General features: G+C 40.5%; 1 protein-coding gene across 1 annotated transcript in view; it reads right to left on the bottom strand.

The window, feature by feature from the left end:
* Positions 1-16,308, bottom strand: part of MAPRE2 (microtubule associated protein RP/EB family member 2) — a 73,915-nt gene extending 57,607 nt beyond the window's left edge. Inside the window, exon 1 of the mRNA XM_026841364.1 lies at positions 16,247-16,308. The gene's annotated coding sequence lies outside the window, so the exon portion shown is untranslated. The remainder of the gene's footprint in view (positions 1-16,246) is intronic.
* Between the last annotated feature and the right edge of the window lie 1,259 nt (positions 16,309-17,567).

The following is a 17,567-nucleotide window of genomic DNA, read 5'->3' as shown; positions in this document are numbered from 1 at the left end:
TGAAAACAAATTAAGTAGCATTCTCCCACCCCAGCGAAAGGGGGAAAATCAACAGATATGGGTGCCATGACCCTGTAGATCAAGGGAGGTTTCCACGAGGCAGTGAGAACCTAAATAGGATTCCTCAGCGGAAATTTTGATCTCTACATTAAAGGTTTATTTCTGAAACATACTGAGCTGGATTATTTATTTACTGCCTCAAAAGAATGTGCAATTAGTAGTTCTGCAACCGTTTATATTGCTCTAGATATGCATACAAATCATTACAAGACTAAGGAATACTCCTCTGGATGAAAGGCTATTCAGATGCAGAATAACTTCACAGCTTCTGGAAAATTGAGCGATATAATTATTTCTGTCATCATGTGCTTAACACAGCAGCCTCACAAAATGTCTTTTCAAGACATAGTTCAATGTATGACATGACAGGCAGAAGGACGAGAAAACTGACTTGTTGATGGCTGCAGAAAATCACATACAAACCAAAAGGATAATGGAGAACCCCATTCAACAGTTCCAAAGAACCCTTCTGAAGGCAAGCAGCGAGATAGCAATCAGTATCATCCATGACACGTCAGAATAACTAAAGATAGAGGAATGATAATTCATTTCAAATCTATTTCATATTTCTGCTTAGGTGCATGATGGAAATAGAGCTTTCCTCTAAAACAATCTTGTACTGCTTAGCTGGAATTTAGATATAGGAAGTGAGAGCTCCAATCATTCTGGAAGTGGAAATAGGTTTTTACAAAAGCAATTTTGCTACTTTGTGCTAAACCCATGCATCGGGGCTTCATTACAATAAATGTCAGTAGATTCAGCCACAGACTAAATCTTGGGGTATTCAAACAAACCACACACTTGGATCTCCGATGCATTTCACGATCACCCGTCAGCATGTGATCAACAACGAGATTCACTGTTAAGGTTATTAATGGTCAGCTATGCTGGTAGCAGCTCTGTTATTCCTCAGCAGAAGAAAAAAATACTGTCATTTTCTTCCGACAAACAAGCCAAGTCGTCCACATTTGTTTTCATCTAATCGAGCATACAACTCGCCGCTTTAGTCAGATATTTGAAAGCAGCATCATTTCCTGCTGTTTGAAAACGAGCTTTAAGGGGCGTGTTCTCTGCAGAGGCATTGCTTGCTGTCATCTAGGCAGTATTTAAAATAACTGTATATTAACATAAGGGGAGCTACCGGCCGTATCATTGACATTCGAGTCGGCAGCAAGGAGCACATAAAACTAGTTGCGTTCCGGGCTGCGCCGCGACCCTTATCAAACAATGCAAACAATTTTAATGAGCTTATCTGCCGGAACATATTGTTGGAGATGTTAATGCAGAAGCGCTGCCAGCAACGCATGCCAAGCGATTCATCGAAAATGCCTATAACTGCGACAAAGGACCTGCCCCCCCCCCGTGAAAACCGATAAATACAAAATGGGGCTGGCTCCTGCCGCCACAGGGGTGGATGAAGCCGTCCGTACCCCCCACACACAACCCACCCAAGCGCCGGGGGGGCTGTCACCCGCGCCCCAGTGATGGGGAGTCACTGTCACCGGACGGGTGTGCTGGGGGGTGCCTGTGGCCCCGTCCCCGGCCTGGGGGGAAAAACCCGACAAGGCAGCAGCACTGAGCTGCTGGCACTGCTGGCACCACCATGCACAGGACCCCTCATCTCTTCCTCCTCTTCATTTAAAAGTGTTTCTTATGCCCCCCCCAGTCCATTTCCCTCCACATACCTCTATGATTTCTGCATATCTCCCCTTGCCTAAACAGCAACATCCTTCAAAGTTTGGCATTAAGCACAGAGCAGTGCTGGCTATCCTCAGAAGCAGATCTGAGCTTCAGCACAGTCAAACCTATCCTCATGTCCCAACAGTGGATCAGAACTCACACATTTATCACATAAGAAAAACAAACTATCCAACTGTTTACAGATTGTTTTTTCTAAACAGAAACCAGCAAGAATGACCACGGCACAGTCTTTAAACAGCTCTGCATGACCCCGAGACTATTGGACGCAAAAAAAGCAAGAAATATTTGGGCAGATCTACAAACATAAAAGAAAAGCACCTCCAAATCCAGCTCTCTTAAAATGAGTTTTAAGGTGGCAAGTCAAATGGAAGCAATATGAGTATTTCTAATATGTTCTCAGAGGCACATGCTGATATTTTAATAAAACTCTATGAGTTTGATCAGGTTTATACCTCTGATTTTTTTTTTTCTGCAAGAAGAAAGTGATTCTACAAGGTTTTAATTAATCTTTAACCTTTCAGACTGAGATGACACAGTTTGCTGAAAGCTTGGTTTACATGATTATGCTGATGATATAGACTCTGGATTCACAGAGAGCTTGTAAGGTGAATACAATCAATAACTAAACACCAACTGCACTCGGACCGCTGAGAAACTACTTGGATTTAAATCAGATGAATACATTAACACACACACACAGATCAATCTCTAACAAAACTCAAATTAGTCTGCCAATTAGCCATGGTCCTCAACACCAAGACATGAGGTTTTATATATTCTTTCTGCCAGGTTTTCAAATACACTCAAATTTCACTTTCAGTAACCAACCTATGGGCATTTGCAGTTGGCATACTTTATTGAAAAATGTTCCATTCATCTGGCAACAGTAAACGCAGTGGAGAAAGTTGCCTTTGAGTCTTTTTCAAAACAAGCAACAAAATACATTCTGCTAGAAAGGCCAGTAAGTGTCTTAGTAACACTCAAAAGCATGGAGAAGCCAGAAATGGTACATGGTGACAGAATATAAAAATAATCTATAGCAGGTCTTTAGCTGCCAGACATAACCCTACCTGCTCTGCTAGGCAGTGAGCAATAAAACACTCGGCTACCCTAACTTGTAAAAATATTTTTATTTCTTCACCAGTGGCAAAGAACAGAAGCTTCTTTATTGAAGTCTCCAAAAATGTTTAAAACATGTACTGGCAAAGCTACAGGAGAGAGAAGTGCAGGTGAGGACAGAACAGCAGCCCCACTTCAGACCCCTTCTCCCTCAGCATTAGAATTGAAGGTCAGAAAACACATGCTGCCTCCAGACAGTACCTTACCTTCACAGAGGCTGAGCCAGGCCTTGGCAAAAAGCAGCTTGGTGCTGCTTTTCAGGAAGCACATGCTCCTTCGCTTGATCTAGCACAGCCTGAGGGGCACAGGGCACAATATGGATTCCATATGCATGGTACTCCCTCCACTTGCAACTCTGTTTCTGCTCACTGCGTGGCCCACAAACACCAAACTTATCTTTAAGTGCAGGAAGCCACCAGCGTCTTCTTCCTATTTTCATCATTCTGAGCACAGAGGTTTCAGATGCAGCGACACAGAACATGAAAGAGGAACCTGTTGCTGTATTAGGTGACTGTGCATCTGTGCTGCCTTTATAGAGTTTACATGCATTAGGCATACAAATAGAAAAGCAGCTTGAAGAATAAAAGGTCAGCATGGTGTTGATTAAAAAGCCCCCACCTATGCTATGTTGAAAGTACTGCAATCTATAGTAGTATGCACAAGTGATACACAGACTAAGCAAAGCAAAGTGCCAGGAAAGGTGGAACTGCAAAACCCAATGTAATAGATCTTCTCAAGAGAATTCTCAAGCACTGAGAACCACAGAAGCAATGGCTGAGAGGGACCCATGGAGGTTGTCCGTCTCCCACTCAGAGCAGAATCATCACCAACAGGAGATCAGGTCATGTTCCGTGACACAATCATAGTCTAGTCAAATCCTGAAAATCTCCAAGGATGGAGACATTACATCCTCTCAGGGGAACCCATTCCCATGCCATGGTAGCCTGCTGTTCCCCATCTCCCACCTGACTTTGGCTACAAGGTGGTTCCCATTTTCCCCAGAGAATACAGCAAGTCCCATGTACGCTGAAGATGAAAAAGGTACCACCAGCACAGAAGATGAAAAGGGTACTCCAGCACACACATTCCAGTACTTTGATTTCTGCAGTGGTGAACCAGTTAGAGCAAACACTAGCAAGCACTACAACAGGCCTAAACATCATTCTCCAAAATCTGGTTGTTCTTTCCCCCTCAGAGCTTTTGTTTTCAGTTCCTCTCTCCTTACTTGCTCTGCAGGTCTTGCTTCTTGCAGTAAAAAGGCCATGCAGCGTAATTTATAACGCCAGAGAGTGAAATCCCCTAAAAGCCCCAAATTCAGTAAGACTTCAGGCATGCTTGAGCCAGAAATTTAGACTAGGCAGCTAATGTGGAAATAAATTATGAGTATTTTAACACTGATAAGAAGTGACCAGTGCACAGCCTCTGAAAACAGAGGTGATGGCCATGCTAGAGACTTCTGCTGATATATTTGTCAGAAGATTAAAACAACAAACAGTTTTAGGGAGCTCTGTATATGACATAGCCAAAGTATAAATACAATTAACAACTGCAGAAATTCCCCATTGCTTGGATAACTTCAGTGAGGGAGGGGATAGGGGGTGAGATCAAGAAAAATGCATTTAACCCCAGGGTGGCCAAGGAGGATCCCTCATCTCTGATATCTCTGTTCAAGTTTGTAAAGGCATCACTGTGATATCCCTTGCACTGCTCTCAGAATACACCTCAGTACAACTTCAAACTGTAGCAAACACCACATAAGTATAACTATTTTGGCCCACATGGTTCACTTTTCAGAGGAGTTTGATGAACTCTGTCACAAGTGCATTTTTTCCACTGGGAAAGAGAATGAGAAAACCAGATTTCAGGCAGTTAGAAGGTAGCAACAGCTTTTGTAAAGCAGCAGTCCTGATCAAGATAGTCTGCTAATGTAACTATTCTCATAGTCTTCCTTTATCAGGATGAAGATTAACAGAATTCTGAAAAGCAACAGATTTACACACTGTAGAACAAAATCAAAGTTATTTCGAGCACTCAAGTGTGTGCATTTATCAGAAACGTGTGCAGAAACAGGCTCTCCCTGAAGGAGCTGGCTGACAGTGTTTGAATTTGAAAATAAGTGAATGAACCAAATTGGGAAGAAAGTTTGGGAAGACCTAAAAGAAGTTACTCTTAAGTGTTGAGCACATCTTGCTTGTTCAAGGAAACCCCAATTCATTAAGGTACACAGACATACTTTATTCCCAGCATGAGTAGATTCAGTAAGAGGGATATAACCATGAGCATACTTAATTAGGCTGCATAAGAATCAGCCTAATTTCTGATAGTATACACCTTGAATGCAAGTTTCACTTAGTAAATGAAGAACAGAAGACCTAGGAGATCCAGATTTACATGTTAACTATGGGAAGTACAAATGAGGTCTCTGCAACTGGATGTCTGATGAGAGAGCATTGGCTTGTGCCAGCCTAAATTAGTGCACAGTTCTAACCTGTAATAACAATGTATTACACAGAAACGTCCATATAGGAATTAACAACATCAGTGTTACTAACACAGTGAACATGTATCAGATATGATGTGGTGTATGATAAATTTCAAGCTGACCTGGGTTATGCAGAACTCCTCACATTTCCCACTTCACTGACATACTGTCAACTGCACCAATCTGCCCAAAGGAAAGCTCCCACTGTGGCATAAAGTCCCTTCAAGTGAAAATTCAGAACTTCATAGACTTTCTTTGTTTACACAGCACTGAATAAATTCTCCCACCTCCATCCTTTACTTCATTCTATGCCTTAAATTTCAGGGTATGTTGCATTTAAACTCACCATACCAAACAGCAAATGATAATTTTGTCAGGACAAAGCAGCACTGCATGAGTTTTAATAAAACAGCTACTTATCACTCCAGACATCCTGTAGATAAAGAATGAGTTTCCCACCCTTGGGGATTATAGTGTTGCCACTTTAAGCAAAGTCTTGATTATTTGCCTTCCCTGGAGAGAGACAGATAAAGAGAAAGAAAGAGAGGGCTGTCCCAATTACACAATGTGCATGGACCACATCCCTATGAGGTAATTCATGTCTATTTTTAAATATATGGACATATTTATATTTCAGAGGTCACATTTAATATTTTAAGGAGTGTTCTGTGCCTGGAAGGAAGAGTAAAACAAACTTGGGGTCTTTGTCAGTTAAGCATTCTTGAAAATTTAGCCTATTAAGCTGCAAATCCAATCTGACCATTAGTGCATGAATTCCTTGCTAAGAGAGAGAGGTCTTGAAGAGCCACAGCCTGTGGGTATTTTTTTGTTAAAAAGGCAGCAGTTGCCTTTTATAGTTAGTGCAGAAATCAAATAGAAATCAGAGGATTATTTCAAGATTCAAACACTGTCTACAAAACCAGGATGTTCTTGTTCACAGAAACAGGATTTCAGAAACCCTTGCAGAGAAGAGATATTTTAAGACGTTACATACTTCTAATCTTAATTTTTAGATTAAAACGAATAAATAGGTTTTGTGGACATTTATTAAATACAAACTTTTAAGGGTTTAGCTAAATCCAGCTGCTTTAAAGAAAAAAACCCAAATTCCTATTTAGAAAGAAGCACTCTTCAGTATACATCAAAGGATTCCATACTTAAAACATAGAAAGTTCACACTGAATACCCAAAACATTTTTATCCAACACTTCCTACACAACAAAAAGCTCCAGTGAGAGCAGGAAGCACTCAGTGAAGGACGGTTCCAGGGAAAAACAATTTTTATTTGCACTAACTCCAGACCAAACCGAAAGTCTGAACTCTTTAGTGTCTGTTACATTTGTGTTCAGTGATATCCACCAGGCTATAGCAGAGTTTCATGCACACCTTGGGGAGCTGCTTTCATCTGCAAACCTGTAAATGGAGGCTGCGATCAATAAATGGAGTAACGACTTCCCTGTTTCACTCTGCCTTTAATACCGATTAAAAGGAATTGAGGCAGGAGGCTGACTCATGGCTCATTCACATGCATTTACATGGAATTATTTGGCTGGAGCTGTTCTAGATTCACCATTGCCACTTCCATTTGCACTGAGGTGTTAAGTAGTTTTCTAAGCTTGTTTTTTCAGACTTCAGATGTCAAGACTGTGAAAAGCCAAATTAAAAACATGTTCAGGTAATCTGGATTCCTAGACTTTGTCAGAGAATGACAAAAACTTTAATTAAAGTGAGCGTAGTGTTCTAGAAGAGAGGGATCTGGGATTTTCAAGTTTCCATACAGTATAGCTTATGACTGTTACTACTGGAAAAAGTCAGAGCTTCAGATATTCATATCCTGACCAAAACCAATGAAACAAGTTATAAATTGTAAAAGCCTAGAAAGGTTTGGAAACATGAGAGAAGAAGAAAAGCCTAGCATTTCTTTATGTATTTTCAGCTCTTGAAGAATCTTTGGCTTTCTTGGGGCTACAAAGGGGTGTCTGAAAAAAAGCAGAAAGATGACAAAATCGGGTAGGAGTAGACAATCTACCTCTCTGATGTTTCTTCTTACTGTTCTACACTGAACACATCAGCAATATACTTTGAAAGCATTTCAGTCTAATGACATATTTCGTAAAAGCAACATGGGCATGGGGGAGGACAAAGAGGGATCTTTGCAACACCAATTGTCAAGGGCAGAAATGTCTAACATGAGAATGTGGTATGGCCGTATCCCACACTGAAGTGATACCTTTATTGGTAGATGATGACTTTCTGCTACATAACTTGTTACGTTACTCTGCTGAAAACTTGACTTCGTATTGATACTACATACTAAGAATTCAAGAATCGTTAATAAAGGCTCTTGGGATCAATGTTTCTCTGTTCCTTTTTTACAGTAAGTGTTGTGAAGCTGATAGCCATTTGATTTGCACGTTATCCAAGTAATTTAATGCTCCACATGAGTATCCAATTCCTGCATATAACACAAGGAGGAGAAGTTTAAATGCTTCTGAATGATTATTAACTACGATCTGTTCAGTGTACAGGTGTTGCACTTTGCCCAAGATCAGCATTACAGATACTGAACACGTGAAGCTTGCACAGGGTTTATAACCCATCACAAGGAACACTGCATTTGTCAACAACTATCAACCTATCCAAGATGATCACCACTGCGAAAGAGGAAAGGAGAAGGCTGGCACAAAAAAGTAATGGTTCCAGCAGATGGTCAATTAAGTTTTTGGATACCTATTACTGAATCAAAAATGCTTCAACCAGCAGACAAAGGGCTGGATCATTTCAAACCAAGACTTGAAGGGGTTACACTTTGTCCCAGGAAACTGTTAATTAAGTGTCCATCCTCCCACACCCAGCAAAAAGCCAACATAAACATTGTTATATACTCTAGCTAATGTGAACAGAGCATATTCATGCCTGACCAGGATCAAAATTGTACTGGCAAGTCATTCAGTAGCATGTTAAGTGTTCCTGTGATTGCAAACCCTGGCCCAAGAATCCAGTACCTTGTTGTAAAATACTCCACACAGTTTCTTCTTGTCCTTACAGTGTGCTACAAACCATTCTCTTACAAAAAGAATGTGTTTCATGCCCATCAAAGTAGTGAATGCCAAGAAGTTACACAGAAAGCGGTGTGCTTTGTTTGTATGCTACCTGCCCCTTCTCTCCATAACTGCTTTTTATCTGTGTCATTCATAGCATTTTTTAAAAAACTGTCATCTTTCCTCACTTTACAAGCACAGAAACAGGCCCTGCGGTTATGATAAGTCTCCTCAAAACACTTACTGTCACAAGTCTGTGCAAGTTGCACTCTCAGCACCACTATGGTGGATCCCCATCTTTCTTCCAGTTTGCTTTCTGATCCACACAGTATTTCCAGCTCTACAGCAAAGAAAATCCTATCCCTTTTCTCCATTGCTACAGCTAGATGAGCACCTTCTCCCTTTTATCTCAGGATTTCTTCCACACCTGAGGTTTCCCCATTGTTCTTTCTCCCATTCTTTTCCACCCTTCCTTTGTCAGGCACAATCCCTTGTAGGCTTGGGCAATTTCCACTTTCTTCATCAGCCACCTGCAGAGAACCTGGGTCAAATTTGTTTCCTTCCTTCAGACAAAGTCCCCAGCATACCTATTGTTTGGCTAACATACTGTCATTAGCTAATTATGTCTCATTTCATCTAGGCTGAGAGGAATGTGCTCCAGTACTTGCCAGCTAAGGTGCATGCACATTCACAGGCAGCCATCCCAAGAAGTGACACTGGTATTTAAGGGCTGCAAAACACTCAGGATTCACACACCTTGTGTGACACATTGCCACCATGAACACACTAAAGAGCTGAAATCCCTGAGGCACCTCAGCACCTCTGAAAGACTAGGTTGCAAGGATTTTCCTGTGATCACTAGCTCACAGAGAAACCAAGGAGTGCTTCCCCTTTGGGCTAGAACAAATATATGTATTACATACATGCAATTTTTTTAACAGAAAGGTGTCTTAACATACAGATAGACTTGCTCTTAGTTATTTCAGGCTCCTTACAGGCCAAACGCAAGCATCTGAGGCACTCTGTTTACTTTCTGATCATTTCATGCACACATTTTTTAATTTGCTGTTAAGTATTCAGACCTGTAACACACTTGTAATACTACTTGCAAACGCTAGAGCATTTGGGAGCAAGAAACTGGTTTTTGGGTGGTTTTTTTTGTTGTTTGGTTGGGTTGTTTTTGTTGTTGTTGTTTGTTTTTTTTTAAGTACAGTCTAATTGTTACATTACACAATACTATTAATAATCTTAAAGTTTTAGTTTCCTCATTTATTGATGGAAAACAGACTTTTTCCAATGGCAAGTCAATGTTCATTATCCTCTTAGTGTTTATCCTAAGTCTTTATTAGGAAAATACCCTTCAAAAGAAGAGGACTAATGTTTTTTACAGACAGCTTTAACCATGTTACATTTATATTAGGACTCTGAACTCAAAAAAAAAAAAAAAAAAAAAGATTTGCAAACTGTGTCAAGAAACTTCTCTCACTGACAAGTACTCCCTAAGAGGACTTTTGGAACTTGACATATCAGACCAAGTTTTCATGAATACTTTGAGACCTTTATTAACCTAGTGCTGCAAGTTCTTTATTTAGATACTAGCATCCTACAGAAAGCTTACCAAGCACTTTCTGAAATCCTGATATTTCAAATTAGCCAAAAAATGTCCTTGCCTGGTTGTTAAGGGGCAAAACTGGCTGGGAGAAAGCTACTGCTGGCCTGCTTTAGTGGAAGGTGCATCTGCTAAGGGCAACACACAAATACTGGAGCTTGGGGAAGAAAAATGAGGAAGCAAGAAAACTTGCAAGCAGTGCACAACAGTAAATTTTCATTATAAAGTCAAATTAGCGACTTTTAAAAAATAACACCTAGTAATTAAATTAATAGTACCACACCTGCTGCCATAAATTTCTGGATCAAATGTGATACCAACTGAAGCACTACTGTGATTTTATTTAAATGTAGGGAACAGATAAAGTGTAATATAAAGCTCACACCCCTACTCTCAAATAGAGGGAGGGCCATTAAAAATGTACACATCTCCATTTTGAGCAGACAAGAGCATACAGAAAGTGCATGATCTTACTGAAAAGATAAACAGCTGGATTTATGTGCTTCCATTAACCAATGACCCACTTGTCAAACATAAGCTGTAGATTTAAAAGATTATAAGAAGCCTCTTATATTAGATGGAAAAGATCCTAGCTACGAAATCAGACCAAGTCTGAAGATACTTCAGTACAGTCAATATTGTTCTTTTCTACAGACACAAGATGAAAACTAGTTATTGTTTTGAAAACCTACAATCTAATGAAATGGAAGAGTGTTTCCTATAGTGCTGTTCAGAAGGCTTTTATCCCATGCAGCCCACTGAGGTCATTAGTAGCAAGCCAAATCCAGGCCCTGCGTAAGAGGATGAAGCTCTAATAGAAACCACTGCATAAACCTTAATGTGGGGGCACTGCCAGCTTCCTTCTGTGAGGCGTGGATGTTCATAGAGAAGCACTACTGGCCATCCCCACACTAAATGGTAACCATGACATGTATCTGGCTTGTCTAATCAATCAGAGAGGACTTTTAACTGGGGCTGCAGCTATGCACACTTTGGTGGCAGATCTCTAGCTGAGGCTTATAGGCTCAAGCCAGATGCCATCAACTTTGCCATGTGTAAGCACCTCCCACCACATGCCTGTTTCTGTGCCTGCTCCAGACTCAGGTAGGAACAAATATGCAAAACAATACAGATGATTAAAACACTGGGGCTGAAGTGCAAGCCCTGAATTAACAACAGAGGAAATGTATCAGGGACAACAAATTACTAGGTCCCAATACACTGAAAACCTCTAATTTTGCTACCTTGTATTGCAAGGCAAGACCAGTGCACAAAACAGCGGCCTTCCCACACTCTACCTAAGGCTAAAGAAGTCTCTAAGAAGGCTGAAGAAGCCATTATTATAAGCAACATTTTTACCATAAGGACAACTTAGAAAATTAAATGCATGCTACTTCCACCTGACCTCACTAGTGTCTTGTGTGTTGCCAGCAACTCATGCTTTAATGTGACTCACTATATAGTGTGATTTTCTGGACGCTGCAGATCATGGAGCAATATAATTATATAAGAATCCTAGCAGTCAGCTAATGAAAACCAAAGTTACCAGCCCCAGTAATTGCAGAGAAATGTTGGAAAATGCCGATACTTAGATTAAGAGAAAATCTGAACGAATAAAACCAGAAAAGCCAGCAACAGCCAAAAACCCCACAAACTCCCCTCCCCAAAGTACAATATTTGAATGAACTCTTTCAATCAAGTCTTTCTTTACTCTTGGGCTCGTAGCAGGCATGATGGGTTTCTGGGACCCTGTCTGCCCCATGGATTTTACTCTGATGCTGGAGGCCCTGAACATTGCACCTCAGCATTCCAGCACCTGATGTGCAGGTACAGGCTTTAGCAGCATCATGGGAGAGGAGGCCAGGTAAGATATGCAGCACCTACCACACCACTGGACAGGACAGGGATACGGGTACTTCACAAAAGAGAAGGTACAGATGGGAACACAGCCATGACACTTTGAGCTCGACATGCCTCCCACCTCATCTGCAACAGTGTTTTGGTTTCAGCTCAGTTCTTTGTCATATTCCTCAGCAGCACTTGGGGTCACCACTGTGTCAGCCCAAATTTGTCTTCCCATCTTCGTTTTACACTCCTCCATCTCCCTTCCTTCCTCTATCTCTCCTGCTTTTGCCTTTCCTTCCCTGGATGAAATCTAGGGCTACTTAGCACTTTGCCGTTAGCACCTTCCAGACATTAAAGTGATCAGCAAATGGTCACACTCGCAGTCAGTACTGCAGACAGACTAGCAGAACAGACTGCTAGAAAAAGAGCATCCATTTTCCTAACAGATCCAGATTGATGGCAGAGTCAGGATGACTGCACAGAATCGAGGTAGGTCCTGTGCACATTTGCAAGGTTGTATTTATGAAGTCAAGAAACTGCCTTGAAAAATGACACAGTTACTTTTATAGCATTTGGATGCACTACAAATACTTGACATAGCTAACAGGGATTAATATTTTTAAGGTGGACACCCCCCCCCCCAAGAAAAAAAGCTGTGGGTTTTTTGGTTTAAAAACTGCTGGAACAAAACTGAAATCATTACTTGAATCATTCATTAATAAACATTCTTCAGCTTTTAAATGAAGTGCCATTGATAGGCAAAATGCAGAAGGCAACAAAAGACAACTAGAAACAAAGGTATCATTCTTCCTTTATGTTATTGTATATTGTCATGGCTTCAACAGTCATGGCATAAAGTAGCAACATTTTGTAACCTCTGAACAGTCATATTGTGTTTAAAAATAAAAAAAATGCTTCTGTAACTGAGCACAAAAGGTACTAGTGGCATGAAAACAGTGTCTTTTCCTCATTACAGTAGAAAATGAGGTTTCTATTTAATAAAAACCCCAACCACAAGGCTATGTGTTTTTGTAACTGTGAATGTATGTCAGTGCTGTTGACAGCTTCTGCATTGGAAAGGATCTCATTATTAAGTCTGAACAAAACCACACGTTATCTTTTTGAAAAGCAAAGTTACGTTCCTGATGAGTAAGCTGCTTTGCTGAGCTCCTGTGGGATAATTTTTGGTATTGGGCACTGAAAAAATAAATATCACCCCAAAGTTCAGAATATTTTCAGACAGCACCATAAAAGGCTATCCAATCTACCCAATTCCTAAGTTAAGAAGAGAATGGGACTGGTGAGCGCGCAGCCATAAACAAACATTCCACTTCGGTTAACTTTGCTCTCTTAGGTTCAGGATTTAGGTCTCCAGTTTGCTCATGTTGGATTAAAACCAACTGTAAAGCAGCTGTATCCTATGCAGGACTGACTCCTAAACAGATGTCCTCCACTACATTTTGGTGGACCTTGTGTTATTTCCATGGAATGAAAATTCTTCTGAAGCAGTCCACTCAGCCCAGAAGTTCACCTATTTCATATTTAAATCATTTGGCTGAAGGTACAAAGCAGCCCTTAGAGAAGTCAGGTCTCTGGTGGACATTAAGGGGACCAGTTTGGGGAAACAAGCAGGAAACAAAGTGCACTTATCTAGAAGTAGTATTTTATTCTGCACTAGTGCTGGTGCTGGGAGATGAGGAGAAAGTAGAGAGAGGAAATACTTCTTTAGTCTGCCTAGCTGAAGTAACTATATGTACTTTTAGCATTAATGGCCAGAGGACATTTGTTTCTGTGCAGAAAAAAGCTCATATGGGCCTTTTTGTTCAGATCTCTCCTGAACACTTCATGAATTAGTAGTTCATCATACAAATGTATTATATATATATGTATATACATATTTTTAATTTATTTGCTTTCTCTTCCCCTATCTCAAAATTACTGGTAATTCCTGAGCTAATGTTCAGTAGAAACCAAACCTGCTTTCTAATGTTACGGTATATTGTAATTGTTTTAGTGATAATACATCAAGCAAGGAACTGTAACTGCCAAAAGCCCACTTATCTGCATCTCACACACGAGAGCACCTGATGCAAGAACTGTAAAATTCCTTGGATGTTCCAACATCCATCCCTCATGTTGTTGTCCGTATAATTTAACTCCATGAAAAAATACACCCATTTGTCAGGCTCAAAGGCACTGAAACCTGACTGGAAGGTTTCTCAAGTGAAGACTAGTATATGATACTTACATGGATTTGTCTTTTGCAATTGTAATAGCTTAGCTAATTCTCTAGCAATATAATGAATTTCTGGTATTAGAAGGCTGATTGTTAGATCTTTATTTTGACATATAATAGGCCATAAAGACTAAGTGATTTGGAAAGGAAAGGTTACACAGTAAGCAGCAATCCGCAGGGAATATGCTTGAAAACTGCCTGTTGCTCCACAGAGAGAGTTACTCATTGCAGGAAATCTGCATGTGTCAGATAAGTTTCTATTAGACAGGTGGGATGCAGTTTGCTTTTATAAATGTCCATTTGGTGGCTGCACACTATCTCAATGCTCACAGTTTTCTTTAGATTTCCTGTTGTTTCCAAGTACTCGTGACAATGCCAGTATAACCACAGTGACAAAGCTTGACTTTAAGCAGTGGCACCTACTCCACGCAAGAGGAGAATGTGATAGATGAAACCCATTGTGGCTCAGCACAGGACACTGCCCCATTGCACTTTCATCTGCAACACTCCCATGGGAAGCAGTGTATTCACAGGGGGAGGACGTTACATTTTCCTAGTTCTTGTTCTCAGATGCCTCCTGTAGTCTGGAACTTCATCCTTGAAGAATACAGGTCTCTTTCAGCTCTAAATTATAGACTGTTCTTTTACCGAGAATCTCCAGGTACTCTTGAGCCCTGCATATCTTCTAATTGCTGTGAAAGTAACTCTTCTCTCATAACCTCATGAATCTGAACTTTGTGGCTTCTCATTTAACTCTCTCCCCGTGTCAGTCTCTTCTCCTTACTCACGTCTGTGCCCATGAAGACAGGCAACTATTGTATTTCCCATAGAATTTACTCTTAATTTCTCATGTCTATCATGTATCTGGAGAAATCTTTCTGCAAACTTGATTCAAGTTTTTTAAACAGCTTGGAGCAAATCACTAGTTTCACTATGAAACAAAGTCTTTAAAATAGCTCACATAAACCTTTTTACTTCTAAGTACAAAGTATCACCACAAACCAAGACACCTCCTATATCCAAAGTTAGCATTTATACACTGTACAGCTTTACAAGCATCAGCAGAAATGCAGTAGTATGTTTTAAAATGAAAGTCCTTCATTACACAGCCTTAGCCTCATTTCAGTGCTGCACGTTATTTTCAGTGCCAGCTATGAATAAAGCAACCCCATGCTGTATTGCAAACCACTAACGCTACAGCACTTCCCTTGCCAAGGGAAAAGGCACGTACCGTATCCAGCACAATATGGTGAGCACTGTCAATCGCGAATCTGTTCAAATAGGAGGCTTATCACCGGGTATCCCATGCCCCATTTCGGCAATAGTGAAGATTCCTTGTTTAATAGCACAGATGCAGCAGCAATGATACAAGGGCAGGGAGTGATGGCAACCCCAGGAAGCCCAGATCTGTTGCAGGAGCATCCTTTCCAAGGCTTTCCAAACATTGCCACCTTGTGGGCCTCCTATCTCCTGCTGTCATCGATCCCTCCCCTCTCTGCAGGTGACTCTGTGCAGATTTCGCGAAACGCCAAACTAGAGGCTGGACAGTTTAGGTTAACATCTAACTCGGTGGGATGCGATTTAAAGTTCTATAGTTGGGGATTAAAAAAGGGACAGTGCCTTACAAATTCTATCTGACATTAATTATTAACCTGGTACAGTGGCATTTAGTGTAGTTTGCTTTGTCCACTTAACATTAGAAAGGCAGCACTAACGTGAAGAGTCAACATTTAACAAAACAAAAGCAAGAATACAATTTCTCAAAGGTCCCAAACAGAAAGGGGGAATCATTTTTCACCTTTAGGTTTCCGTTTGTTTGGTTTTGTTTTTTTTTTCTCTCTTTTTTTTTTTTTTTTTTAAAATTCCTTTCTGCCAGCATTTCCTTCTTACTCCAGTTAAAAAGCCAAATTATTTCATAAAGGTCTGTGGCATCTAGTTTAGCTTTCATCAGTTCTGTTTCATGAATGAATAATTCCTGATGACTTGAATCTATTAATTACACAAAGATGTGTAATAAAACATTGCAAAGTAATATCACTTATTATTGATACCAAAAGTATCAAGCTACTGCCTTACAGACCTCAAACACAAGTTCTTGGGTACTTCCTCAGTCGCTAGTACTGTAACACTTACAAACACACAAATGTACTTACTTTGAGCATCCAAACACTTGCCCTGGTTGCCGGCTTGAACTATTCCTTGCAGCAATTTGGTACTGAAAAGAAAACATGAAAACCTTTAGTTCAACAAGCAAACAGTGGGAAAGAGAAAAAAAAAAAAAAAGACTCACTGAATGGTCTTTGTCAGTATCAGTTGGTCAGTGATGCAATAGCTGTATGCTAAAAATGAAACAAGGGGAGAAGTCCTTCATTACAAAACCCTAATTCAGCTGCATTCACAATGGTTCAGTGTCTTACACATCTGCACAACAATCAGATGTCCCTCTGATATAGTAGCAAATCTATGAGCTCCCTTATGCAGTGCTACATTCAGAGTTTATTCATAATTGCCAGGCACATTGCTGTTTCTTCATCTGACCAGGCTTCTTCTGAGCACAGGCAATCAGTTATGACCGTTGTGTCATGCAACAGGGGCCTTGCTGCACTTGCCCGAACAGCTTTTCGGAGGGAAAAAAAAAATCTACCATTGACAAAGACATAAAGTGATACCCAGCAACTATGTTTTTGCCAATACAACACAAAAACATTGGTAAACTTTTGAAGTGTCTTACTTCACAATGAAGTCATGATGGTGCCCACTTGTAGCAGGCACATTAAGGTCTGGTGCCTTCTGTGTTCCTAGGTGCAATTGCCTACAATTGCTAGATTTGTTGTCACATACATTCTCTCAAGTGCTACATTACAGGCTACAGAAACATAAGCAGTAGCAACCATATATGGGTTTCAATTTCTGCCATAAATTACATACTAGGGTTATGTGGCTAAGTTTCTTAATCAGTCAGCAGGAAATATCATTCCTAGCAGGTAAATAATGGTTTACAGTCAGACCAGGGCTCTGGTTATTGCTTGTTTTGCATTCCTAGTCAACTAGTTGAGACAGCCCAGCAGGGAGGGGTATTCCAAAGGCATCTATCTCTGCATAACAGCATGAAACTACACCGAACAGAAGACCAGGGGTGCTCGGATTGAATCAGGATTGAAGGATGCAAGAAGCTCCCACAGGTGAATTTATATTCATCATAAACCCTGGTTTAAGAGGAAGAAAAGAAAGCAATTCTCACTCAAATTCATTATCATCAGGAAAGGTAAACAGACCTTTAAAGATGGCTTGTCTAAAGGACTGGATCCCAGCTCCAGGAGCTGTGACTCATCCTGGCAGAGAGCTTAGCAAGACTGCTAGCAGACTGGAAGGCTGAAGCTACCTTAAAGCCAAACCAGAATGGGAATTAGCTATTAAACATGTTATTGTTTCATTTCTTTGCATCTCTCCAAGCCTCTTAAGCTGTGCTTTTCA

This window comes from Athene cunicularia, assembly GCF_003259725.1.
Source record: "Athene cunicularia isolate RWA chromosome 2 unlocalized genomic scaffold, athCun1 chr2_part1, whole genome shotgun sequence".
In the NCBI taxonomy this organism is placed as follows: Eukaryota; Metazoa; Chordata; class Aves; order Strigiformes; family Strigidae; genus Athene; species Athene cunicularia.
Note: the sequence above shows the minus strand (reverse complement) of the source record. Positions and strands in the feature narration are given on the sequence as shown.